Source organism: Periplaneta americana, chromosome 17 (assembly GCF_040183065.1).
Source record: "Periplaneta americana isolate PAMFEO1 chromosome 17, P.americana_PAMFEO1_priV1, whole genome shotgun sequence".
In the NCBI taxonomy this organism is placed as follows: Eukaryota; Metazoa; Arthropoda; class Insecta; order Blattodea; family Blattidae; genus Periplaneta; species Periplaneta americana.
In genome coordinates, this window is record NC_091133.1 from 69,142,008 (window position 1) to 69,169,494 (window position 27,487).

The following is a 27,487-nucleotide window of genomic DNA, read 5'->3' on the forward strand; positions in this document are numbered from 1 at the left end:
AGTTACGGCTGACTCCAGACTCTTCTTTGGAAGCGCGACATGGAGAAAGATGGCGATGGATAGGGAAAAATGGAGGAAGAAGCTAGAGGAGGCTAGGGCCCAACATTGGGCTGTTAGGCCATAGTAGCAGCAGCAGTATCAGCAGCAGTAGTAGTAGTAGTAGTAGTAGTAGTAGTAGTAGTAGTAGTAGTAGTAGTAGTAGTAGCAGTAACAGCAGCAGTGGTAGTAGTAGTAGTAGTAGTAGCAGCATTCAAAATACGTTATTTAAAACAGGGATCATAAGGTGGCCTGAGGAATAAAAAGAGAGGTTATTTGAAGGAAAAAATGAATGAGGTAGAAACAAATAGTAAGAATAAAAACATTCGAGATTTATATAAGAGTATAAAGGAATTTAAGAACGGATATCAGGCAAGGGTAAACGTGATCAAGAATGAGAATGGTGACTTGCTTGCAGACTCTCATTTAATCCTGAACAGATGGAAAAACTATTTTGGGGGACTACTAAATGTACAGCTGTCAAAAGAAAAAGTGGCCGCTCTCCTGAAACAAAGTTCCCTTCGGGTATCTTCGCTATAATTCGGAGACAGGCGATGTTACATGTTGTTGGACCACGTTGCCTGATATCTACAGTTATAATTGAAGTATTCTCTCTGTGATTCGATAGCGTAATGGTAGCGTTCAGGCCTCTTATTCATGAGATCCTGCGTTCGACTACAACCTCGTGCTTTTTATGTTCTTTTTTGTTATGTTTTTGAGAGAGACAAACTATACATAATGGCTCCTTTCTCTTTTACGATTATTTTAGTAATTAACATCAGGTTCATTAATATATTATGCCATGACTTTATCATTATGATATTGTGGCTGCAAATGGAAAGAAAAAAGATTTTATTCTCAATAAAAATATCTTTCGTGACATAAACAAAACAAATTTACTGGCGTCGGCCTTAAAACATTCAAACAATTAAGCGTTCAATAAACAAAACAAAAAGCCACAATTCAATATTTAGTCTATCTTCCTCTTATCTCGATCATCTTGCAGTCGAGTGGGCATGGAATCGACTAGTCTTTGCAAATAGCGACTGTTCTTAGACACGATATTCCAGGCATTCTGAACATACATAAGTGTTCTGTCCATGGGCAGGTCTTTCATTGCAAACCCAGCAATCTCCAACCTTTCCTATTTTCTGCCTTCCTCTTAGTCTCCGCATATGATCCACATATCCTAATGACGTCTATTATTCTTTTCAACCAGAGATCCAACCAATTCCTTTTTCTCTTTCTAATCAGTTTCAGCATCATTCTTTCTTCACTCACTTTTTCAAACACAATTTTATTTCTTATTCTGTCTGTCCACTTCACACGCACCGTTCTTCACCACATCCACATTTCAAATGCTTCAATTCGTTTCTCTTCATTTCGTCGCAATGTCCATGTTCCTTCCCCATACAATGCCACACTCCACACAAAGCACTTCACTAGTCTCTTCCTTAGTTCTTTTTCCAGAGGTACGCAGAATATCCTTCTTCTTCTATTAAATCTTCCTTTGTTCATGTTTGCAGTTTTTCTTGGGAAGGATAGGCCTAAATGCGGTAATATCCCGTTGCTTTCCGCACACCACTATCTCTTTCGCATCTTATTAAATTCCAGGGAACCCAAGCGTGGAGATGAGGAGAGTGGATTTGACTAATTGGGCTCTCCGGACTTCACCGAAAGTCACGGCAAGGGTTAAATATTAATTCTATCAGGATGTTTGACCCGATCAGAGACCGGGAAATGTCAATTAGCCTTTGCCCCCCTCATCCTGGACTAGCTTCTACGAATCATCAGAAAATCTTAGAGTGTGATTGGGCCAATTTTTCCGAAAATGTTTCCACACTTTTGCCCTCGTAGCTCAGCGGACGAACGTCGAAATTTAGATGTCAACGTCTCAGGTTCAATTCCTCGTTACTCCTTTTCATTTTATTGTTGTTCAAGATAGTATAATGTAATAATACAAAAAGAAAAACTAATACCAGTATTATGCAACTGGATTTTTCCAAACCTAATATTAAATTTATGTTATTTATATCGCTAAAGAACGATTACAATATAAATAACTTGAATATTATTTATACAGTATCACTAAAGAACGATAACAGAATATAAATGATAAATATCGGTTTGTTTATTTAATATAAGATATTATATAATACTTATTTAATTATCTAAATAAAATAACCTATTTTACAAAGAAAGATGGTTATTTGTGTTATAATAATTACTTACATAAAATACATATTATTTATATTGCGAAAGAACCAATAACAATATAAATAACTTGAATACTATTTTATAATGCTAATGAAGGAAAACAGAATATAAATGATAAATTGAATATTATCTATATCGCTAAAGAACGATAACAATATAAAAAACGTGAATATTATTCATATCGGAATTTCACAGATTTATTACAGATGTATTTAAGAAATTGTAGAAGAATAGTAATTAGTAACAGTGTCCTATTTATTCTTCTTGGAGCCAAATTTGTAACTTTTAAAAGTGTGGTTACTATGTTGAAGTGTATGTGTTGTAACGGATGCTTGATTTGTTATGTATATGAGTCAGTTATGTGATGCTTGATGTCGTCGCAATGTCGTAATTATAGTTTGATTGTGTTTGTATGACTATTGTGTATTAATTTAAGATGTATGGTACGGAAAGCTGCGTATTTGTGTTATAGAAGTGTTACGTATGTGTGTTGTTAATGTTTTTGTATGTTTCAAATTGATACCTGATATTTATTTTGCAATCGCAATGCCTAATTTACGGTTTGTTATGTTTTGTTTACATCGCGTAAGCTAATTTAATTTTCTTTTCTATTTCTCTTTATGCTTATATTTTTTGTGTATGAAACTATAGCCCTAACATACATATGTAAAATAGGGCTAACCACCATTGGAGATACAATAATAATAATTGTTATTCATATCGTTATAAAACAATAACAGAATACAAATGATGACTTGAATTTTATTCATATCTCTAAAGAACGATAACAAAATATAAATAACGTGATATCCATAAAGAACGATAACTGAATATAAATGATAATTTGAATAGCATTTACATCGCTAAAGAACGATAAAAAAATAAAATGAAAACTTGAAGAAGGCCCGAACCCACAACCTTTGAATCATTAAACAAGCACTCTACCGCTGGCCTACGAGGCGCAGACATGGAACACTTTCATAGTTCGGGAAGTGCTTGTACAAGCACATGCATCGTGTAATATCGCCGCGACCCGAAGTGGACTTTGAAAATATTCGCTGTTCACGAGTGCGGCCACTTTTTTTTTTTTTTTTTTTTTTGACAGCTGTGCATAGGCCAGATAGAAATGATCGGGACGAAATTCAAATACAAACTGCTGAGCCATTTATACCCGAACCCACACTTTCTGAAGTCGAAATTGCGACAGAAAATCTGAAAAAGTATAAGTCTCCAGGTATCGATAAAATTCCAGCAGAACTAATACAAGAAGGTGGAAGCGCATTATCTAGCGAAATAAGCACTTCATTAGTTTTTTTCCTTATTTATTTTTCCAGAGGTCCGCAGAAGATACTCCTTTTTTCTATTAAAAGCTTCTTTGGCCATTGTATCCTCCTTTTGACTTCCTGGCAGCAGCCCATGTTACTGAATATAGTAGACGCCAAATATTTGAAGCTTCCACTTTTTGCACTGTCTCATTTCGAATTCGCACGTTAATTTCCATTATTTTTCTTCCGATAACCATTGTCTTCGTCTTGTTTGCAATTACCTTCATCTCATACTGTTCATTTAGTTTCAATATCATGTCCCTTAGTATTGTCTCCTCTTCTGATAACAACGCCATATCATCAGAAAATCTTATAAACTTTATTTTCATACCTCCACTATCACCCCTCCCACGTTCTGGAAAGAGTTCTTCACTAAATCATCCAAGTAGATGTTGAACATGTCAGGCGATAAACGGCATCCTTGTCGTACTCGTAACTGAAATTTTTCTCGAAGAGGTGTCCACTTAAACCTTTCACGTTAAAAACTATGCTGGTCCTACCAGTGAAGAGAGATATGTATTCTATTATCCATGTGCTAAAAAGGATAAATGTTCATCTCCCCTCTTGCTTAAAAAAGTCCCTTGTGCAGACACTTCTATTTCCCTATTTTGACTATGCTGACATTTTACTGACTGACCTCTCTAGCGACAACAAAACGAAACTTCAACGTGCTCATAATTTGTGTGTACGTTTTGTAAGCAATGTTCGTAAATATGATATTACCCCATCCCTGGAAGCAACACGTTGGCTTAAACTAGATAAGAAAAAAAAAGTACATTCACTTCTCTTTCTCTTCGATTCCTTCGTACCTGTCGTCTCGCTTCACTTACCTTTCGTCCCACCATAATCTGAACACACGCTCTCGTCATGAAACAATACTAACAATACCATCCATCGCACCTCCTCATACTCATCCTCTTTCACAATAGCCCTGCCAAGACTCTGGAATTCGCTACCTGCTAGCATCAGGGACTATCGAAATAAAATTGAATTCAAACGCAAACTTGCTAGGCACTTGGTCACTAATTGATTTCTTGTAAATAGTTTCCTTGATCTATCACAAAATATTTCAATATTCAGTAATTTCATCACTATACAATTTTGTTATTCTAGGTTTAATTTGTAATTCAGTAAATATAAAATATTCTTTGTTTTTCTATGATAAATTATCTAGCTCTCATTAGTCAGGTAATCTTTTCGTACTTTGATTTTTACTGTAATTGTAATTGTAAATTTAATACTAATTGTAATTTTATTATTCATATTATAGTTGGAATCTCCTGGTAGAGGGGCACAGAAGGCCTGACGGCCTTATCTCTACCAGGTTAAATAAATAAATAAATACTAATATTTCTGTACCTCAGCATTATCTGTACAGTGGAGAAAATAACACTAGTGTCACTGGGATTAGACACTCAACATTGATGGATGAATTATAGTAATACCTTATTCAAAAACACTGTAAAACTCTGGAATATGTATTATATAGCTTTCGCGTGTTAAATATTATAGTACCTGGTTGACTAGTTTCAGCCTGTTTTGTGTTTTAAGAATTTAATTGGATGTGTGATGAAATTCTCAACACGCAACTCAATTTCAGAACACACACACACACACTCTTTGACTCCACATTACACTACACAAACACACCCCGACAGAAAACGCAAACAAAAAGCGCCAAGACCAACACCAACCAGTTCTGAAGATGGCCCATAACAGGCTGAAACTACTAAAGATGTTATTAATTGGTCCAACAGAATAATATCTGTTATAGTGACAATTAATATTTCAGGAGAAAAATTCGCTACGGCGCCGGGGATCGAACCCGGGTCTTTAGTAAATTCGTCTAGCTAGCAGTGCATGATTCTGTACAGATTGCTGTGCACTTTACTGCGGAATCCCGGCCATTAGTCACTCAACTGAGTGCGCTCCTTCCATAATGGCAGTTGACTTGAAATTTAAACGTCAACTTATATGCTCAACTTGGAGTCAAGCCACAAAAGGGAAACACTGTAGGAGAGGAATTCGGTCCGGTGCTGTGGATTGAGTTCGGCGTAGCTCAGTGGTCAGGGCGCTTGGTACGTAGACCAAGGACCCGGGTTCGATCCCCGGCGCCGTAGCAAATTTTTCTCCTCAAATTTTAAAGGCTGAAACTAGTCAACCAGGTACTATTATATTTAACACGCGAAAGCTATATAATACATATTCCGAAGTGGTATAGTGTTAAAAGTTATGTAATCAAGATATAAAACTTTACTATAAAGGTAGGTTATAGTTTAAGGAACATGGTGAACCGAAGTACTGATAAACCTACCCTATTTTCACTTTACCCACAAAGATCTTTTAAAAACTGCAGGAGGTCGAATCCTGATCCCTTTCTCGTGTAATCTGTAGTTGTAATATGCTCAAACTCCCTAGTCCTGAGGCGAATCAGATTCTGCAAATAGCTGAGAGAGGGATTCGCTCTTCCGCTCGTGGAAAAAGACAAAGGAATTATCTCGCGCAATTAATTTGAATGTGGCCGTGTTGCTAGCACTAGTATTGCACTTTGTTTTGTGCCTTCGTCTGTACTACTCTGTTCAGTCTGTATAGAATTTCCAACGGTAGAAAGGGCTTGCTTTATTTGTGTGTTATCTTTTTAATTTCATTCCCATCCTTGCCAACCCCCTGCAGGTCATACCCATTGTCGTAACACTTTATAATAACACGAGATCTTCCCTCATCCCTTAACCTCTATTCAAGAGAACGAGACTTGCTGATTAAAACAGGAGGAGAAAAGAATGGCGGGCGGGCACTGAACTGACCAGACAACGACTTAAAACGACCCTTCGCGCGTGCCCCTTGGCTCTTTTCCACGAGATGAGCATCCAGAGGGTAAAAAAATACATGGCGGAGCAAAAAAAGTTAGAAGTGGGGTGAGAAAAATTTGTCATTCTGCAAGTCTTGGACGGCCCCCGAGGACCCTGGCATGCTGCTAAAACTCATTGCCTGCATATTTCAGCCGTATAGAGGTGTTGGATGCAAGGAGACGGGACGGGACGGGCCGGGGGCGCGTAAAAACGAGGACAAGGCAAAAGGGGATGAGCCGCACGGTTTTTCGCGAAAAGTAATGGGTTTTAATAAAAACCCTGCCTGTTGATTTACGGAGTTTTACCGGGCTATTATTATTATCGATCGTCAGAACCCTATATATGCAGGGTTACTAGGATACTAACTGATGCGCTCTGGCATGGCCAACTGGACGCAAGAAGTGCCTCTACGACCTTTGCCTCCTGGACCATCCTGGACCAGTCTCTTTATTTTCAACAATATTTGGGTCTACGGTGTTCTAGGATATTTTCGTCGATGTATTTATTTGGATTTGAGGAACAAACTGCATATTTAAAAATATATTATGGATTAACATTCCATAAAAGCATGGCAGTTTTGAACACTGTAGTTTAACTGTCAAAATATGGACTTCATGACAAAGTCGAAAATCCCATTCAATTCACAGTGGATAAAAACGGTGTTAAAAGATTGTCACTGGATGTTGCCTGTCAACACTCCACAATTCACGCCATGCTACATGCCATTGAAATAATAAACATAACATTTCTACACCATACCATTCTATATTTATTATTACAAGGGGTTGGATTTCTGTGACATGTAGTATTTTCTACCTTCACTTTATTTCGTGTTTTGGACCGACATACAGAGTGTCTACCGTGAACCTCCAACATTTGAAAGCTTATTTTTAATTTAATGTTAGGATGTATAGGAGTGATTCCAGTCGGGAAATAATCGCAGACTCAAAACGTTTATGTAGTAATTTCGTAGTACACGCCCGAGCCAAGTAATGAACCAAAAATGTATAATTTATAAAAAGGCAACTCTCACCAAGAGTGGAAAAAAAACTTCCGTCGTGAGTACAATAAGGATCCGCCGACTTTAAGACTATCAAGGAGTGGTGTAGTAAGTTATGTCGTCGATTCATAGTGGAAGACAACTTCATGATGCCGAGAGATTCATTATCGTCCATTCTGTACAACATTTCCTGGACAAACGTAATCCATTTAGGAAACTTCAGGAATGAAAACTTTGACGTACAATAAATCGTTTGCGAGACAGGCTTGTGTGCGATTTTCATTTGTATTGATTCTGCCAAACATGCTATACTGTAGTTCATATTATGCTTTCTACTTAATTCCACCGCTACTCTCACATCAAATTGATTACCGGGAGTTAAAGACGGTCGGAGCGTGGTATACAGTCACGAAGCTCAATACGTAGTAAATATGAATCCATAGATAGTTGCTAACCACTAGGATCGCTAATATCGCCTCATTACAGACAATGCGAAATAGTACCGGCACAGTCTATTGTTTCTAGCACCCTCACAACTCAAGTTTCGTGACTATATATACTAGATTGTGGTGGTACCGACCACACCATCTCATTCTAGTGCCGAGATCATGAGAGCATGGGGCTCTATTCCCATGTCCCCTAAGCGCCTTCATGGCCTACCTTTACCTACTTTAGAGTTAGGTGCAATACATCTCGCTTGTCATAGCTAACTAATAGTAAACGGTTAACTTAGTACTAGGAGTTTCACAGTTGATGCTACTGGCTTTATTTATCCCCCCCCCCTTCGTGAAGAAATATAGTTCAACAGACAAATGCGTCCAAGACATCTTGAAAAACGACGAAATTGTTAACACTAAAGCCTTATAAGACCACAGTCTAGTATATATAGTCACGAAACTTGAGTTGTGAGGGTGCTAGAAACAATAGACTGTGCCGGTACTATTTCGCATTGTCTGTAATGAGGCGATATCAGCGATCCTAGTGGTTAGCAACTATCTATGGATGCATATTTACTACGTATTGAGCTTCGTGACTGTATATACTAGTCTGTGGTACCACGCTCCGACCATCTTTTATTCCCGTGCATGACCATGCGCATAGAGTTCAATTCTACCGATAGAGACAAAATATAACTTAGTGTATGTCTAGATATTTTTTCGAAAGATGTCTATTGTGCATTAGAGGGGACTGTCGACAGTTCTAGCACTTGTTATAAGGTAAGTCACTAAATTACATCTATAATGTAGCCTAATTGAACATAGCTCTGAATCACCTCCAATCGTTCTTTAACTTGACCATGTCACTTTTCGAACGGTGTTGTACTAAGCGAAACGTTTCCAGGCATACACCCGTTATATATTTGTGTATATGGGTATCTAATGTAGAAATTTGTTGATCACTGGGTAAGAAGAAATTGTCTACTGAAGAATTCACTGGAAGAAATGGTAAAAGGGGGGAAATTTCGAGGCAGAAAATATCAGATGATATACAGATTATACGCGGAGACTAAGAGGAAGCGGAAAGGAGAGTTAATTCAAGGATGCTGGGTTAGGAGTGAAAGACTTACACTTAGGCAGAAAACTGTGAATGAGTGAGTGAGTGAGTGAGTGAGTGAGTGAGTGAGTGAGTGAGTGAGTGAGTGAGTGAGTGAATATATATAGGGAAAGTAGCGGTGATTTACTTTATGGGAAGAATTAATATTCGATTTCAGACCGCTCTCAGAATTACCAGGTTATATCTTCCATTTATTTTTCCGTTTCTATTGAAGTACCAGGTTGACTACAGTTACATTTCTACTAATTCACTCGCAAAGCAAAGCTCACTCATAGCCTTTAAGCTGTTAGTATGTCATTTTCCATTTATCTCTTAATTTGCTTTCATCTGAAGCGGCTAGTCACGATATGACAATTCTGTGCGTTCAAACAGTGCTTGCTGGCAGAACGGGGCGCCGTCTGCGTCTCGTGGGACGGCGATAATGATGATGTGCGCTTCGAATTTATGCTGCATTATATTTATTCCATAAATGGAATATATTATCACATCACTTAGTAACTTTACAGGACTGCGCCATCTAAATTATACTGCTACGTCTGTTCAGTTGCATCATGCGTAGGTTACAATGATTGTGGCGTATTTCTCAGGCGAAACATAGTATTGATGTGCACTTAGGTCTATATCAGTGGAGAACACACGTTCTATAGACGGCCTGATTCTTCATATTACATTATAATCATTACATTCAATGCTCTTTCTCATGCTTTTTGCGGAGTAAGAAAGAAAGCGTGTTCACCAATCTCGCTCGTTATGATTTGGTTGAACGACAATTACGTCTATAAGGTCCATCTTCCTTGAGATTAACTTGCTGCCAACTTTTGGGTGCATAATTCGGAATTAAACTAAATTCTGCTTCAGGCCCTTATTAACTGAACTGGGACAAATTTAAGCCTTGGTTTTTAACAACCACGCAATGATGCCTGCGTGAGCGCGATGCGGCACAAGTGAAACCAAAAGCTTGACGTTTGCGTGGCGCGCACTGTTGTGGTTTTTAACAGGTCGTCATTATATGCATCTCGCTATAAGCACTACCATAAAATTAGTGGGTTTTGTATGAACATGGACCAATTTATGGCTGTCTTGTTGGCTGTTGCTTGAAGAAGTGGAGGATGAAGACGATTTAAGATTACTAGTTTACTGTGCGACTGAGGTTGCTCCAAATATATTCAATAGGAGGATACATTTCCAGACATTTTCCTTGGAAGTCCTGTCCTTGTGCGACTTCTTGCTAACTTCATAAATAACAGGAATACTACGCACACAATCAAGCTCTTCTTTGGGACTAATGATATAACAACGAATACTGTAGGCTGGAATATAAAAAAATACTGTACAAAATCTCCAACCTGTTATAAATGGTATGGCTGTATCATTATTTGGAGTCGGAAGTATAATGCATTATAAAGTAGAATTGATAGTTCGTATTACGCGTCCGATATCAGATATTTTTGGATACTTAAATGTAGTGTGGAAAGCAATGCATATTATATTAAAACACAGAAGCCTTTAAAGAAGACAAAACAAATTTAAGCACAGCGTCTCTTAATAACCACTGTGAAGGTAACTTGCACGTGTAATGCGCTCGGTGCACGGTTCGATAGATGATTACTTGCCTCCTTTAAGTATTATTATAAAAACTGGAAGATTTAAATTTCGTAATGTTGTAAAACACGCTTTCTCAACAGTAATGTACAGCACGCCTAGCGAAATATAATTGACGTCATGTTATCATATCATACGTGTATAGGGGTAAGCTTAAACATATACGAAGTAGCAATACTACTTTATAGTGCATAATTAAATTCCGATCCCTAATCATTATACCACAGTGCACAACACAGTGCTGCGTGTAACGACGAAGTCAAAGTCTGGACCCCACTGCCGCATTACTCAGCGGGTCTTCCGCAAAGTCGCTGCACAACAGTCACGCACGTGGCTATTAAAATACAGCCTCCTAAATAAACACATTTGACTTGTGCTGCTGCATCACGCTCACGCAGGCGTTATTGCGTGGTTGTTAAAAACCAAGACTTAAGATGCAGCAAGGACGCAAGAAATTTGATGTTACTCCGCTGGACATCAAGTTACATCAGCAAGTTTGGCTTTGGTCAGGACTGACAAATTTGTAATTACAATTATGTTGAGAGTTGGCAGAAAACACACGAATCTTAATGGAATACTATGATGTGTAAGTGGTTCATTTTAAATATAATAAACACGAGTACATACTACTTAGGCTGATTTAAATTATAGTTCGAAGAGTTAAAGTGTTCCAGTATTTTCCCAAGATAAAATGCAGTAAATTCCAACGTAATATCCGAAATGGGAACGAAGAGTGATGTTTGTCCAAGAACAATTATAAATTGTTGATTAGTAGAGTAAAGCACGGCAGAAGAAACGAAAATACTTCCTGAAACTTGACACAATTTTCTCCGCTACAATTTCCATTTGTACTGGATTTGGACCTAGTTCTGCGGCCTGGAAAGCCGATGCACTAACAGTTCCGAGTTAATAATTTGACGACGTGAATCCATTGTTTGTACATCCAGGACAAAGCTCCGGGCAAGTTGCGATCAGAGGCCATGTGACTGTCGATATGAGTTTGTAGTGGAAAATGCTGTAGTGCCCGCCAATCATTATTTCAGAGATCCTTCACATACATCAATCAACCATCCCTCTATCTGTGTGACAGCATTGACCAGCCGCTATGAACCATGTTTTCCTTGCACTCGAGTAAAAATATTCCAGTTTACTCTCTCTCTGTCAGCTAGCTAAAGCTTTTTACGAGTGGATAGAGTGTCTTAATTAACGTAACAAACACAAACGCACCAAAGTGATTCGGAAGACAAAAAAATAGGAAATACAAGGAGGATGAAAAATAATTAGACTAGAATATACAGAAAGAATGTAAAGGAAAGAAGGGAAAGAAGAAAATTAAAATAAGAGAAATCAAAAGAAGGAAATAACTTTAAGAGAGTAGACAGAAATAATAAAAAAGAGGGAAAGATAAATCAGGAAAGGGAAAGAGGAGTAAAACGAAGAAAACTGACAAACAGAGAAAGAAAGAAAGAAAGAGAGAGGGAAAGAGAGAAAGAAAGAGAAAGAGAGAGAGAAAGAAAGAGAGAAGGAAGAAAGAGAGAAAGAAAGAGAAAGAAAGAACGTAAGAAAGATAAATAGCGAAAGAGAGAAAGAAAGACAGAAAAAAAGAAAGAGAGGGAGAGAAAGAAAGAAGAAAGAGAGAAAGAGAAAGAAAGAAAGAATAAATTATAGAAAAATAAAAAAGAAAAGAAAAATGAAAGAATGAGAAAAAAACAAATAATAAGAAGGAAAGTATGAAAAAACAAAAAGGAAATTTTTTTAGCATTGTATTTAACGATGCTATATTAACTACTAGGTTTTTTAGCGTCGAGTTTGTGATAGTGAGATGATATTTGGCGAGATGAGGCAGAAGATTTGCGATGTGATTCCTGGCATTTGTGTTATAGTTGGGATAGTTGAGGAAAACCTAGCAAAAGAAAACGTAACCAGGAAATCAGCAAAAGAAACCTCCCATCGACACGGCCGTTCAGCAAGCCGCCATGATGTGGCTTGGACTTGACGCAGATTTCTTCTATGCCGGCATCGATGCCTTAGTCTGCCATTGAAACAAATGTTTGGACAAGCATGGGGACTATGTTCAAAAGTAATGCGTACCATTGCCATTGCTCTATTACTCTGTATCAGTATATCTGCCTGTGAAATAAAGTTTGTCCAGAGAACTCTTGTTACCGTACTTTTTGAAGCACACTCGTAGGCTACATACATAGGATATTCTCGTGAATATGTATTATTACGTTTATATTGATTTCCTTTAAATTTATTCATTCTGAATTGCAGAAAGTCAAGAAGATTAATGGAATTTGAGCTATTTCAGTTGTTGCCGCCAAAATTACAAGAAAAATAATATCTTCATGCATAACATCAGCTTGCCTTCCACACATATACAAATTTTACCGTGTTCTAACATGAATTACATTTTGTCTCCTTTTAATCATGAAGGCGATATTGCAAATAATACATTTGAGTAGCTTAATATCAAAGACGGACATCTGACCTCAATCGAAATTAAGATAGCTGTTGTTTTTTATACAATTTGTATGCTCTTTCCAGTTATAGTGAAACCATATGCAAACTCTAACACTATATTTACAAAATAGATTTTGTTAAATATTACAAAGAACACTGTGAATTAAAAAATTGCCTCTAGATCAAAACTATGGAGATGACAGATGTCCGTCTTTGATATTAAGCTACTCATTTAGCCTCTAATGGAGCGTAATGGGTGTCTTATTATTTTACTACAGAAATCCCTAAACATGTCCCCTAAACGTGGTGCGTCTGCCCTGCCCTTACAAGAGAAATTGTAAAATGCTTCATATTTTAAAAACTTCTGAATATTCATCTTATATTAATTATATTATTATTATTATTGTTATTATTATTATTATTATTATTATTATTATTATTATTATTATTACAAAAACTACCCCCCATTGAGGGTAGCCCTTACGGACTCAGTATATCCTCAAAAATATTATTATACATATGTAAACAGAGATATTAAATTTAAAAAAAAAAGTAACGAAGAAAAGGGCATGAAAAATTACAATTGCTATTAATGTGACACCATGTGATTAATTAGGACTTAACAGGATTTTTTAACATAATTATCACACTGTCTTCCCTCAGAGATGTTGGCAGAGCAAACTGCCGTCGAAATTCTTCGAAAAAAGCTGGTATAGTCCCTCCAGCACCTATGAGAAAGCCGAATACCTCAACATGAATTAAGGCATATTTCAGCTTGAAATAGTTGACTGTAGGCTCATAGATCGACTTCTTCTCATGGTGGACCTCGGCTGACTGATGACATCCTACTTCAAAACGTATCCTGAGGTCCACAATGATGCCCTGTTTAGTGTCAGCATTGTACGCTAAAATATCTAGTCGTCTCGTTGATCCATTTTCAGCTAGACAGGAAATTTCTTCTTCTACTATCCAGCCATTATTTCTTAATGCGGCAGCAATTTTGGATCTTATAAGATGATGTCTAGAGTTCCTCAAGAGCAATCCCTGTTCACAGAATCCCAAGATGTGTGCTAAAGTTTTAATCTCCGGGCAGACATGCCTGCACAAGGTACCGTCAATATTTTTCTAACAGTAAGTAAAATTAATGTTGCCGAATACCCGCACATCACTTATTACACGCTAGGTTTTCTATCATTGAAGGGAGAACCCTGTACTAAAATGTGTCTTTTCTTCCCAAACTTTATTCTTTATCTTCATAGTTTAAATAAATTATTTTTCCGTTGATACTGACTTCACTAGCTCATTTGTCGGTTTATTGTACAGAATACAAACACTGACGAAGAAAATGGTCTACCAGACATGGTGTGGAGCGCCGTTATGCATTTTTAATTCAAATAAAGACATTAATGTTTTTGGTACTAAAATAATATTTCACATGCATTGTTTCCTGGGAAATTTGCTTCCAGATACTGAATATAAAAAATCGTTCCAATAACAAGAATGAAATTGAATTAAATATAAACTAATTGCTTTGAACTCTCATTAACTAAGCTGCACTTTAACCATTACTAAATTCCGGATTTCTAAGAACAATCAAACGGTAAAATAACCAAACAAATAAGCACGAAAAACGATGAAAATAAGAACCAAAATAAGCAAAAACGAAAACACGGAAACAGTAAAGTAAGCACGAAAACGGTGAAAATAAGCACTGTAGATTCGTCCGACACCCTTTTGTGTATTTTTCTAAAAATACCCGAAGCTGCACATTATTCAATTTCCACAACGGAATGTCGGAACCCGCTAATGTTAAACACAAGTCTTTGAAAAATGTATCTCTATAACTCGATTGTTCACCGACATTGCTTTTAATCATTGCTGGTTTAACTTATATTTATTCTTAAACCTCTCCTTATGGCGCGTTGTATTAATATGCTGCACAATGTCATATTTTTTCTTCGCAGAAACACTATTTTCACACATCCAACAAAATAAGACATGCCGTCCTCACTGAAAATATTACTTCCAAACTCATTTACGCATTTACGTAAAAATGCTGATTGAGAGGTTTTTGTGGGTGGCATTCCTTAACTACAACAGCGAGCAATCACAAACACCTTATTGAACCAACGCGTGTTGCACAACTTGCACACTGCAGCTTGGAACTCGGGGGATTCACCATCCATGCACATGACATCATTCCGATAACGCGATAAGTGCGATAACTGATTAACCTGCCTAGTCGCAGAAGCTTGGCGGGGAATCCCAAGGTTCTCTCCTAATTAGAACTACGCCGTATTATTTCTCAACATCCAGGGTCATACCCTAGCATTGCTTTCCTACGCATTGGACTGAAGTTAATGTTTTATTAGCGAATAAAAAAAAAGGGAATCAGTCATAAATGACGGCTAGGAGTGAAATATTTACTTTTAAAATTACAGTTTTCGATAAAATATGCTGTTTAAATTAAAAATCGAAAAATAAGTAAGCAAAAACTTTTTCCTGCGAAATAAGCATTTATAAGCTAAGTTAAAACTGCTTATCTAGATTTATCTTACGAAGTATAACTTTTCTGCTTACCTTTAAAAGTGTGGAAAAGAATATGCATTTTGCTTAGAAATCCGGACTTTAATCATTGCTTTGCATGTAGTCCCTCACAAAAGGTTCAAAGGACGCGGACCCCAGAGTAAGAACCGAGGCTCGAAATCAGTTTAATTAAAATGCTGCGTTCCCCGTCTTGCGCCAATATTTATCGCTCAATTTGGAATGAAATGTGTGTGACCTTGCGACCCCACCATGTGACTTGGAGATAATCCGTGTCGTCATCGACTGTTATATATTCCACGTGAAACAATGCCCAGTCTGTGACGAGCGCTGATTCCGTCGCGCAACAAAAGCGGAACAATAAACCATGTGCGCGCAGCAGTGGACTAAATCACCACCATTCATAAACGTGTTGCAAATTCGTCTGTCGTGCTTCGCTCTCCTCACGAGATAGCTATTACATCCATTTTCGGTTTTCCTCTTCACGAGTCTGTGATGTTCTTTAAAATGGAACGGCAACAAAAATCGGCTTGAGCTGAGTGGCCCACAAGCTTAGAGCACACATAGACACTCCCTTTCAAACTGGCTACTATTGTGGCTCCACTGTATTATACAGAGCAACTTCAGAATGGCGTCTATTTAAAGATGAGAATTACATTGAAACGTGTGTTAAATGTGCTACAAAATATATTTGCCATTCAGAATCATTAAAATTTTGTTCAATAGACTATGCTTATCGAGAAACACTATATTGAAACGGACAGAGGAAATCGCATTGAATATGAATATCAAGTGATTAAGATACTAAAAATTTCAATATTCTATCATTCACAATCGCTGTATAGACATTTGAAAGTACGAAAATCCAACTTTAATAAAATGTGCAATAACTATCCGTTTCTACAGAGATACCATTTCATTTTTACTAACATTTCTAATAATGGCAGTTCATCCATTTACGTAAACTAGAAAATATCGCAATTTTCGGTTTGATAATTTTTATTAGATTTTTGTTTAATCAAAATACAGTACAGTATTAACAATAAGTGTTTTTACTCACGAAATGAGTTATCCATGCGAACGAATTCATTATGCAGTGTATATTATACTGTCTATAGCACATTAGCGTAGGTATAACATAAAGAATGAAGTTAAATTAAAAAATAATCACAATATGGATATTTAAACACACTTTTAAAAATGTGGCCGTTCATTTCGATACAGGCTTCAGTTCTTTTGTGCATATTATCGCACTATAGACTATTGCATCTAATTCCAATTACCAGTTTCGTCCTTCGTAATAGTAACTCATATTGAAATAATTCTCTACCTACTCTATAAAAGAGTACCTTACGTACTGTAAATTCAATCTTCACTTCTGCCAGATCCGAAAAGATAAATTTACTCAGAAATGCTATCTACTGTCCGTCCAAGTGATTTTGTCGCAGGGTCGCAGAAAGGGAGGAAATCACATGACAGTTAATTACTTAACTAGGCCCTTTTATTTAAGTTATTTTAAATAGTTGTATAATATTACGTAAACGTCCAATTCCTAACAGAAATTAATGTTTTCAGAAAAGAGCTAAGCCAGCCAAGCCACTAGCTTTTACACAGGGGCGAGCAGAAGTGGGTGGGGGAAACCGGGATGCGACGTAGGCAAACGGACGACAGTACCTGTGCGAAAATATGATTGATTCAATATTGAAGGCTCTTTCGTCATTGGAAAACGCGAAGATATTCCTGGAAGGTACTATACTCACTAACTGTTTACTATGACCGTAAGACGACTTTGACTGCATACGCGGCCTATGTTCTGTGTGAGATCGGTTAAAGTTTACTAGTAGAGGGAGTGGAGTGAAGTTCATTAAAAAAACTCAGGTACAATAAAAATTGAAGTAAAAATAAAATGATGTCCATGTATTTCTGTTATTAAATCGAATATTTTAAAAGCGGCAGCTTATTAGTTCAGGTTCATATCAGCTTAAAAAAATTGTGTGTTATGGTGCAAATGCTAATAGAACATTAACATGTTTGTTAAATAGAATATAAACCCATCTCAGTTTGACTTCGTTCAAATTCACAGCGATTAAGTTTGATATAGTAACTTATGTATGATTGCATGTATTATTTCTAAGAACAACAGTTCGATACTTCAAACTAAATTAACTAGATTCGTACATAGTCAAGTTGGATGTGGTCGTAGTTGTTCCCTCAATTTCTCCCGTGCTACAACCCCTAATTCGTAGGATTGACTTTGACACTCTGTCCTAAAGTTTTGAAATTCTTACAACAGATTACAGTATTTAATTTCAAATTTTCAAAGCTCTTTCTTGCAAAAATATATCTTCAGTTAAAATTTAAAGAATATTTAACAGACAAAACATTAAAATTTCATATTTTACGCATGGGAATTGAGAACCTATGAAGTGGTTGCAGACAGAGACAAATTTGTGAAGTAAATTCAACAGTGATTAAAATAATGAATAAATTGGATTCAGAAACAAGTTTCGACTACACTTACAATAGCTGTGTGGTCTAGGGGATGCAGATGGCTCGGCAGGGATTAACTTTGGGTGGGCACTAGTCCACCAAAGCCCCCCTGCTGGCGCCATACATTTTCTTTTGTAGAGGATGGAAACTAAAACAAACCAGCAAGAAAAGAATTTAGTCGCATGAAATGTATTTCCTTGGGAGTGTATTTGGAGTAATAATTAGGTGATCATGACTGGAATTGTTGGTGATTTAAGAAAGAAGCCAGGCTTACTTAATTCATTTTCAGTCAATATGCAAGAATTGAAGTAAATGAACAAATAATGTAATATATTATAGTCTATTTTGTGACTTTAAATGATATTTTGACTTTAATTAATAACACTTAGGCCTACCACTGAATAAACTACTTCCTAGAAAAATTCATCAGCATTTTGTCCATTATTGATTAAAGGTTTCTTCATAACAATCGATGCAGTGTCATAATGTATCTCATTTCATAACTACAGAGTTGTTTCCGATCTCTGATAACTAATTTTAATGACGTGATGTGCGTTAGGAGTCACACGACAGCTGAACTGTGGCGCGAGGTGACAGACCAGTAAGTGAGTGATCTCCTAGTCAGTGTGCACGGCGACTCACAGCAGAAATTCCCAAGAAAATCGAGCCTTTTTGAGAAGGGTACATTACGACCCTTTCCAATGCCAAGTATAGTTAAGTGAAAATAAAAGAAGCCTGCAATAAACGAGGTTTCGTTATTTCCAAGAAAGGCATTTTCTATGCAATTCAGCTGTCGGTGTGATTCCTGACGCACATGACATCATTCAAATTCGTTAAAAGATTTTGATTTATTTATTCATTCATTCATTCATTCAGTTCGAATCACTTGTCTACTCATACTTTTATGACTTGATTTTCTTTAGACAGTTAATGCATTTATTTCCATTCCTAATTTATTGTTAACTTTTATTATTGAAATCAATGTTAAACATTATAAACTAAAATACATTTTTAGACATTATATTGTAAATTATTTGATAACTTTCAATTAAAATCATCATTTATAATATCAGAAATTAATATGAAAATTTTGCCTTCAGGGTCAGTTATCAAAAATGTAAATTATTGAGATGTTTCGTCCCTTAAGATCATGCGTAATTCTGCCATTGCAGCTGGTAGAAGTGTCAGTTAAAGTAATTTCTCAGATATATTATTAATTCTGCGCCTAATTTACTCAGCTTGAAACACTTGTATTCTCATATTTTCATTTCATTTATTTTTAAAAGTTAGGGCATTTCTTTGAATTTTTATTGAAAACGCCGTCAAAAATTATAAATTAACTCATATTTATATATTGTACTCAATTGTTTGTTAATTTTTAATAAAAGCACCACTTACAATCAGAAATTAAAATGCAAATTTATATTCCTTATTCAGTTAATATAAAAATACCACAATTAAGACGTATTGACCATAAGATAATGTGCAAATCTGAAGTTTGGAGAAATGTGAGTTAAATGAAAAATTGACCTGAATTTTTCAGGTATATTCAGTTATTTACTAATTTATTCACCGAATCATAGAAGATATTGATTGAATCCTAGAAACGCGTTGTGTGTCTGGCTTTGCTCTCTCTTTCAAACTAGATGCTGATTATGGTGGTGAGAGTGGATAAATTTGTGGTTGTTGATTATTATTAAGGGAAGAATATTGATGAAATGAAATTATTTTTCTTTCAATTTTAAAACTATGGTCTTCAGTACAGTAATATTCAGTTCAATTACGATTAAAAATATTTTTATTATTTTTTCAATTAAGGCAAGGCTGTAAGAGGTCGTGGCATTTAAAGAGCTGTCAAAATTATTTTTTTATCAAAGAATACTTTTTTTTTTAATTTCTGACTATAAATCTAGTAACTTTTTATTCTAAAGTTGGCTTCCTAAAGTTACTATATGAATGTAGCGGAGGAGTTTTAATAGGTATGTGTTACATAAAACATTATGATTAGCCTATATGTATGTATTTTTTGTCTGTGAACTATAATAAATATCATATATCACATAAAATATTCCTTTTACGTTCAAATCCATTTTTCCGTAAGTCTATTTTTCTTGATTCATCGCCAACTTTTTAAGGTGACATGTATTTATTTAGCGTGACGAGTTACTCCCTTGGTTTGAATTGTAAATTATTTAAAAATAACGTGTAAGAGGGTCTTAGACTAGAAATATTTAGTTTAAATGTAGTTCTGTTTATAAGTATGCATAAGGGTGTAATTATTTGTCTTATTTGAACTGTCATATCAGTGAAGCGTGGTGAGTCAGTGAACTTATGGTTTTACAGTGCAGTGATTAGTTTCGATCAGTGATAATTTATAGTGTCAGTGAAATGTGTTCTATAGTGTCACTGAAATGTGTTCTAAAGTGTTAGTGAAATGCGTCTTAGTGCCACTACAGTGAGTGAGATGAGAGTAAAGTGAAAGATTATTATCAGTACCAATGTGAAATTTATGTAGGAACTATAAATATTTAGGTTGTATTGTAAAAATTAGGTTCACCTATTAATTAGGTTATTTTATGTATTAATATTAATTGTAATTATTGTGTAAAATTGTATTGTGTATTCTTATTGTATTGCGTATATAATTGTATTAAGTATTGTATAATTGTATTATGTGTTGTATAATTGTATTGTGTATTGTTTATATTGTGTATACCACTGCCACCGGATGCTTGCCCACTTGCAGTGCAAATACATACATACAGTACATACATACATACATACATACATACATACATACATACATACATACATACATACATACATACATACATACATACATACATACATACATACATACATACATACATACATACATACATACATACATACATACATACATACATACATACATACATACATACATACATACATACATACATACATACATACATCCTGCGGGACAAAATTACGGCACATCCGGCGACGCTGATATAACCTCTGTAGTTGCGAGCGTCGTTAAATAAAACATAACGTACATACATACATACATACATACATACATACATACATACATACATACATACATACATACATACATACATACATACATACATACATACATACATACATACATACATACATACAACTATTTTATCCCAAATATTAATCAATCTGGATGGAATTTTTACTGCAAGTATTTATGACGTAGCTGCATGTTTCTATCCATTTATTTTGTAAGAAATACAGCTAGTTCATTTTCTTAATATTTTGTTTCATGAATTATGTAAAAATATAACTTCTTCAAATTTTCAAAAAAAAATTGAAAGTGAATAAATTAGATATTTCATAAAATGAATGCATAGAAATGTTACTCTATATCTTGTGAATGTAACAAAATAAGGAAGTTTAAAAATTGAGATCTTCCACTAAAAACTTGGGTTTGAAAATATTTATAAAAAAAATAGAAAAAATCGAAAGCCAAAAACATTTGGGAGTTCAAAATTTGAATTTTGTTAGTCCTTTATATAGCAAACATGCTTTCAAATTTGTTTGAAAAAAATTATTAAGACAAAAGTTGTCATTTTTAGTGGAGTTTCTCCTTAACACTGTCTTTGTTAGCCACAACTTTCATAATGTTGCTCCGCATTTTAAATTAGAATATCCGGCGTGAAAATTCGACGTTCCAGTAGCAAAGCTAACTGTACGCTTCAACGATTTTTTAATTACTTATTTTGTTTAGTTATTTGCCTTTGCATAATTTTTCATTGACTTTGACCCACAAAGTTAACGCATTTCTTTGTATTTCAAATTGTTTATCCATGTTTTATTGAAAGCGCCGTTAAAAATTACACTGAATGAAATGTCAACGTCGACTCGTGTGGAGAGGATAATAGCTCCCACAAGGGGTGGGGCAAAGCATTCGACGACATATTTGAAATTCGAACACCGTAAGTTATTTAAATCTTCATTAAGCCAACCTGTTCCTTAATAACACACACGCATTCCACATATTACACGCCCATATGCACAAACACACGTACATTATATCAATCAAAGGGTTTGAAAAGCATGATCGTTTACTCAACCATGACGGGTGGAAAATCGAAGTCCATGAGTGGAAAATGCCCCCATCCCAACGGCTTTCATATGACAAGCACCTGCTGACCCATATTTTTTTCTTTGATCTCTGAATATCAAAATTCAATTGGCACGCTAAGCGAAATATTTGTTCAGGCAACCAGGCAGCTAATGACTCCTACAGCACTGCGGTGCATACTTCCCATTTTATCGGCCAAGCGACGGAATTTTATATCATATTAATTAAATATCAGAATGTGCTGATCTATTGTTTTGCAACGAGTGGATTACATTGTTAAAAAAATTACTAATATGGATAAAATATGTACTTTATTCTCCCAGAATTTTCTAAACCACACTGCTTCTACCATGTGTTCAAAATTTTTCACCGGCATTCCAAATTTTTAATATACTATAAAACTTTCTAGAGCTAAAAGTTAAAAGTGTTACGATTAAAAAAAAAATCAATGTACCACTATGACAGCAGGGTCCCGTTTCAACACCGGTGTGATGTCATCTTCAGTGCTGGTTTTGATTTTCAGCGTTCGCTTGATTTCGTCAGCAGTGGGGTGAGGGTGCGTTGCTCTTATGGTGTGGATGGGTGTTTGTGTGTCGTATATTATGAGATCGAATAATGTAGGCCTATATGTATTGAATTGTAATTGTGTATTAAATATATGCTGTGGGTATGTTATTGTGTGCTTGTATATTTCATATTGTTCTAACATGTTTAACTGTGGGCTTCTTGGTGTGATGTGTAGTATTTCAATATCTGTTTCTATGTTATTGTAGTCGTGATTTTAACTGTAGAAAGTTTTATAGTTTTAATCAAGTGTTAAAGTGAACAATAAAAACACTGAATTTATTATACTGTTTCCATGAAGGAGAAAGTGATGACTGAAATATTATTGTCCTCGACATGAAGGTCAATCTCGTGCTTACGTGGCAATAGTGTATTAGAAAACTGGTTACTACGGAGTAGAGCGTTAAAATATCTTAAAATATCTGTCGCTGCTGTATGAATAGCGCATTAGTAAATTAACTGCTACCGTATCGATAACACATTAGAAAATGTATTGCTACGTTGTAAAACATTCTGCGTTAATGGAAGAATTTTGTTAATTTTTAGTAGGTAATTTTACGACGCTTTATCAACATCTTAGGTTATTTAGCGTCTGAATGAGATGAAGGTGATAATGCCGGTGAAATGAGTCCGGGGTCCAGCAGCGAAAGTTATCCAGCATTGCTCATGTTGGGTGAGGGAAAACTCTGGAAAAAACCTCAACCAGCAAAACTTGCCCCGACCGGGAATCGAACCCGGGTCACCTGGTTTCGCGGCCAGACTCGCTGTTACTCTACTGGTGTAGAATAATTTTTTAAGGGGGGATGTTATTAAAATTTGTGTATTATTATTATTATTATTATTATTATTATTATTATTATTATTATTATTATTATTATTATTATTATTATTATTATTATTATTATTATTATTATGTAATCTTGTAATAAATAATATAAGTTATATTTAAAATTAAAATATAATTAATTATTTTTAACATACACTTTATTATAATGCGGCCGGGTAGCTCAGTTGGTAGAGCAGCTGGCTACGGACTGGAAGGTCCGGGGTTCGATCCTAGGTGGTGACAGGATTTTTTCTCGTTGTTAAACTTTCAGAACGGCCCCGAGGTTCACTCAGCCTCCTATAAAATTGATTACCGGATTTTCCCGGGGGTAAAAGGCCGTCAGAGCGTGGTGCCGACCACACCACCTCATCCTAGTGCAGAGGTCATGGAAAGCATGGGGCTCTACCTCCATGACCCCAAGTGCCTTCATGGCATGTTACGGGGATACCTTTACCTTTTTTATACTTTATTATTATTATTATGACGATGACGATTATGATTATGATTATGATTATGATTATGATTATTATTATTATTATTATTATTATTATTATTATTATTATATTTGGGGCTAAGGGGGATGAAGTTACAGGAGGATGGAGAAAGGTACACAACGCAGAGCTGCAAGCACTGTATATTTCACCTGACATAATTAGGAACATAAAATCCAGACGTTTGAGATTGGCAGGGCGAATCCAGAAATGCATATAGAGTGTTAGTTGGGAGGCCGGAGGGAAAAAGACCTTTGGGGAGGCCGAGACGTAGATGGGAAGATAATATTAAAATGGGTTTGAGCGAGGTGGGATATGATGATAGAGACTAGATTAATCTTACTCAGGATAGGGACAAATTGCGGGCTTATGTGAGGGCGGCAATGAACCTCCGGGTTCCTTAGAAGCCAGTAAATAAGTATTATTATTATTATTATTATTATTATTATTATTATTATTATTATCATTATTTTGTAAGAATATTGATTTAAAAATGAAAAATAAACGGTGAAATATAAAATAGATATCGGACTATATTCTTTACGCAGACTTTTATATTGTGTTAGACGGTCAATTATGAGACATTAAAGCATGTGCATTTGTTGACACCAGCTTTCACTGTTGAGTCGGTTCAATAATAGATATGCCTAAATCCACAGTCTATCCTTGGGTAGGGTGACCAGATTCACATCGATAGAAAAGAGGACACAAAGCTTCAAAAAGGAGGACATTATTAAAAAGAAAAGAGAACAGAAAATATGTACTTAGATTTAGGCTTAGACCTATATTATACTATAAATTACGTCAGTATGTTTTTCTTACAAAATATTTACAGTATAGATTTAGGCTTATGTCATACTTAAAGGCATGTTAATATTACAAAAACAATTATGATAAAACTTAATAATAATAATAATAATAATAATAATAATAATAATAATAATAATAGGTACTTTTACAGTTAGCTACATAGTCAAAGGAATTATGATTACTAAACAAGACAGAAAATATCTACCCTATATAGATTTAGGTTTATGCCTATATTATACTTGAAATTATGTCAATACCGGTATCTATTTTGTTACAGTATACTTATGATAAAACTTAATAACATAAAATGATTTTACAATTAACTACATATGAAAACCAAGGGAACTATAACTATTATCAAAATGCATAAAAGAAACCGCACAAAATGTAAATTAAATATTACTTTATATGAAAAGAAAGTTGTAATCATTGGCAAAGAGTAAGTTATATTCTGTCGATGCTGCTGCCACCTATAGAAAATTACTTGCAAAAGGCGTCAAATCAGATAATTTCAAAATATCAGACATAGGCTACAAGTTATGAAAAGAGGACATTTCTTGATTTTTTTTTTAAATTCGCCCGGACCCCGGACAAAAGCCTAAAAAGGAGGACATCTCCGGACAAAAGAGGACGTCTGGTCGCCCTATCCTTGGATATATCTCGTCAAATAACATCCCACTATCACCAAATTCCATTCACACTAGATAAATTAGTAGTTGATACAGCGTCGTTAAAGAGCAGATTAAAATAAAATAAAACTTATTTCCTTTTTCTTCTCGAGACATCACAACATCTGCTAGACGTTTTGGAATTTCTTCAGAGCAACACTAGGTTCTTTCACATGACAGGTTTCTCCGATAGTGTGATCAACACGGATACGCTTCAGGACAAGTACAAGATAGGGGATAAAACCCAGTCCTGTGCAATGGACATAAATCTTCATCCACTCCGGAATCGAACAATGGATAGCTTAGTTGGGAAGCACAGGCGCTATCCTTTAGAAGCGGAACCTCTTCTTTTCTGAACTATCGTCGAAAACAGTTTTCTGTGGAAAATACACAATAAAACCAACTCCTATCCTTCAGATCTTCAGGGTCACATCTGTGTAAATGTAAATGTAAAAACATCCGATAATTTCTGGAGCTATTTATCGATGCCAACATAATGAAAGAAATAGAAAGAAGATCTATCTGCTTCATCGGTTACTAAGGGGTATCCACTAGGACACTGACAACCACACAAGTCTTAAATCATAATTTTTAGTTCTCTAGTTGTAAACTCTGTCAGATACATAATTGGACTCAGGAAATTAAAACTCCAGGGTCACCATTTTCAGTTAGATTATATCAACAACTCATTTCGCCGTTATATATTTTACTTAACCTCAAATTTAAGCAGAGACCTTTCAAACATATATGGTCATAAAAATCAGTTAATAGTGAGAACAGTTATCGTTCTCATTCCAATTAAAACCACTGCGACAGAAAAAATTCATACGGTTGGACGGTGGAGTGGACAAGCTAAAGCGTTCAATTTATCTGGTCGCACTATTTCATGCTATACCGCAGTGAGAGAGTGGAGAAAGAAAGAGAGAGAGAGACGCCCTCTTAGCTGTATAATGGCGAAAATTGTAGCAGTGATCATCTCTATACGAGGTCCGCACTTCCACAAATGACCCTCACTTTTGTTGCCGCCATTAAACGAACCGCCTCTCAAAATGAGACCGAGCAAGGAGGCAGTGCTGGCTGTTGCTCTGTCCCTGAATCCCTCAGCTAACAGCTCCTGCTGACAAAAGACACAGAGCGCCAAGCATGACAAATAGTCCCTTTTTTAAGATATGAATATAGAAGTGTGTTCGGTGGCGCAATAAACAACCTCAAGTCACCAAGACTACGCTCAGTGTAGTTCAGAAGATCGAAAGCAGTGGAGACTCGCCCCTACTGGGAACATTTTTCATTCTACTACTTAACATCGGTTATTCAAGGGAAAGATCCGACTTTGTTTAGTATTTGAATTCAAGTTGTTGCATTTACAAGGGCATAAATATAATCCTTCACGTTCCTATCCTCGTTCTCTAGTGATTAACATAGGGGCAGCAAGACAACAAACACCTTTAAGAACAGCTTAAAAGATAACCTTATTAGCATTTCACTCCAATCATACTGATTTAAACTATCACTGACTACACTGTTACTTTTTTCTTCAGACATCATCCTGATTGTGCTGTATTTTCAAAATTGTCTCATAATAATATCTTTCTATTATCTAATATCATTTGAAATATATTAACATTCTATGTATTTTAGTTTAATTCTGCTACACAGTTTATTTCAGTGTTTAATTAATAGTTCATAGTATTTTGTTGTTTAATTCGTAAATAACTCCTGCATACATGTAACTCTCATCTAAATCAAATTGTTGAATTCTTTGTAAGTTCATGCATATATATATATATATATATATATATATATATATATATATATACACTTTTTGCTGGTTGAGTGGAACAGAAGGCCTTACGGCCTTAACTCTGCCAGCTAAAATAAATTATTATTATTATTATTATTATTATTATTATTATTATTATTATTATTATTATTATTATTATTATTATTAT

General features: G+C 35.5%; 1 protein-coding gene across 4 annotated transcripts in view; it reads right to left on the reverse strand.

The window, feature by feature from the left end:
* Window positions 1–27,487, reverse strand: part of LOC138693158 (lachesin-like) — a 1,789,721-nt gene that overhangs the window by 1,667,042 nt on the left and 95,192 nt on the right. For 2 of the 4 annotated variants that reach the window (XM_069816850.1, XM_069816851.1), the window contains one exon: window positions 18,112–18,228. The exons of the other annotated variants lie outside the window; for them this stretch is intronic. The gene's annotated coding sequence lies outside the window, so the exon portion shown is untranslated. The remainder of the gene's footprint in view (window positions 1–18,111; window positions 18,229–27,487) is intronic. 4 annotated transcript variants of the gene reach the window in all.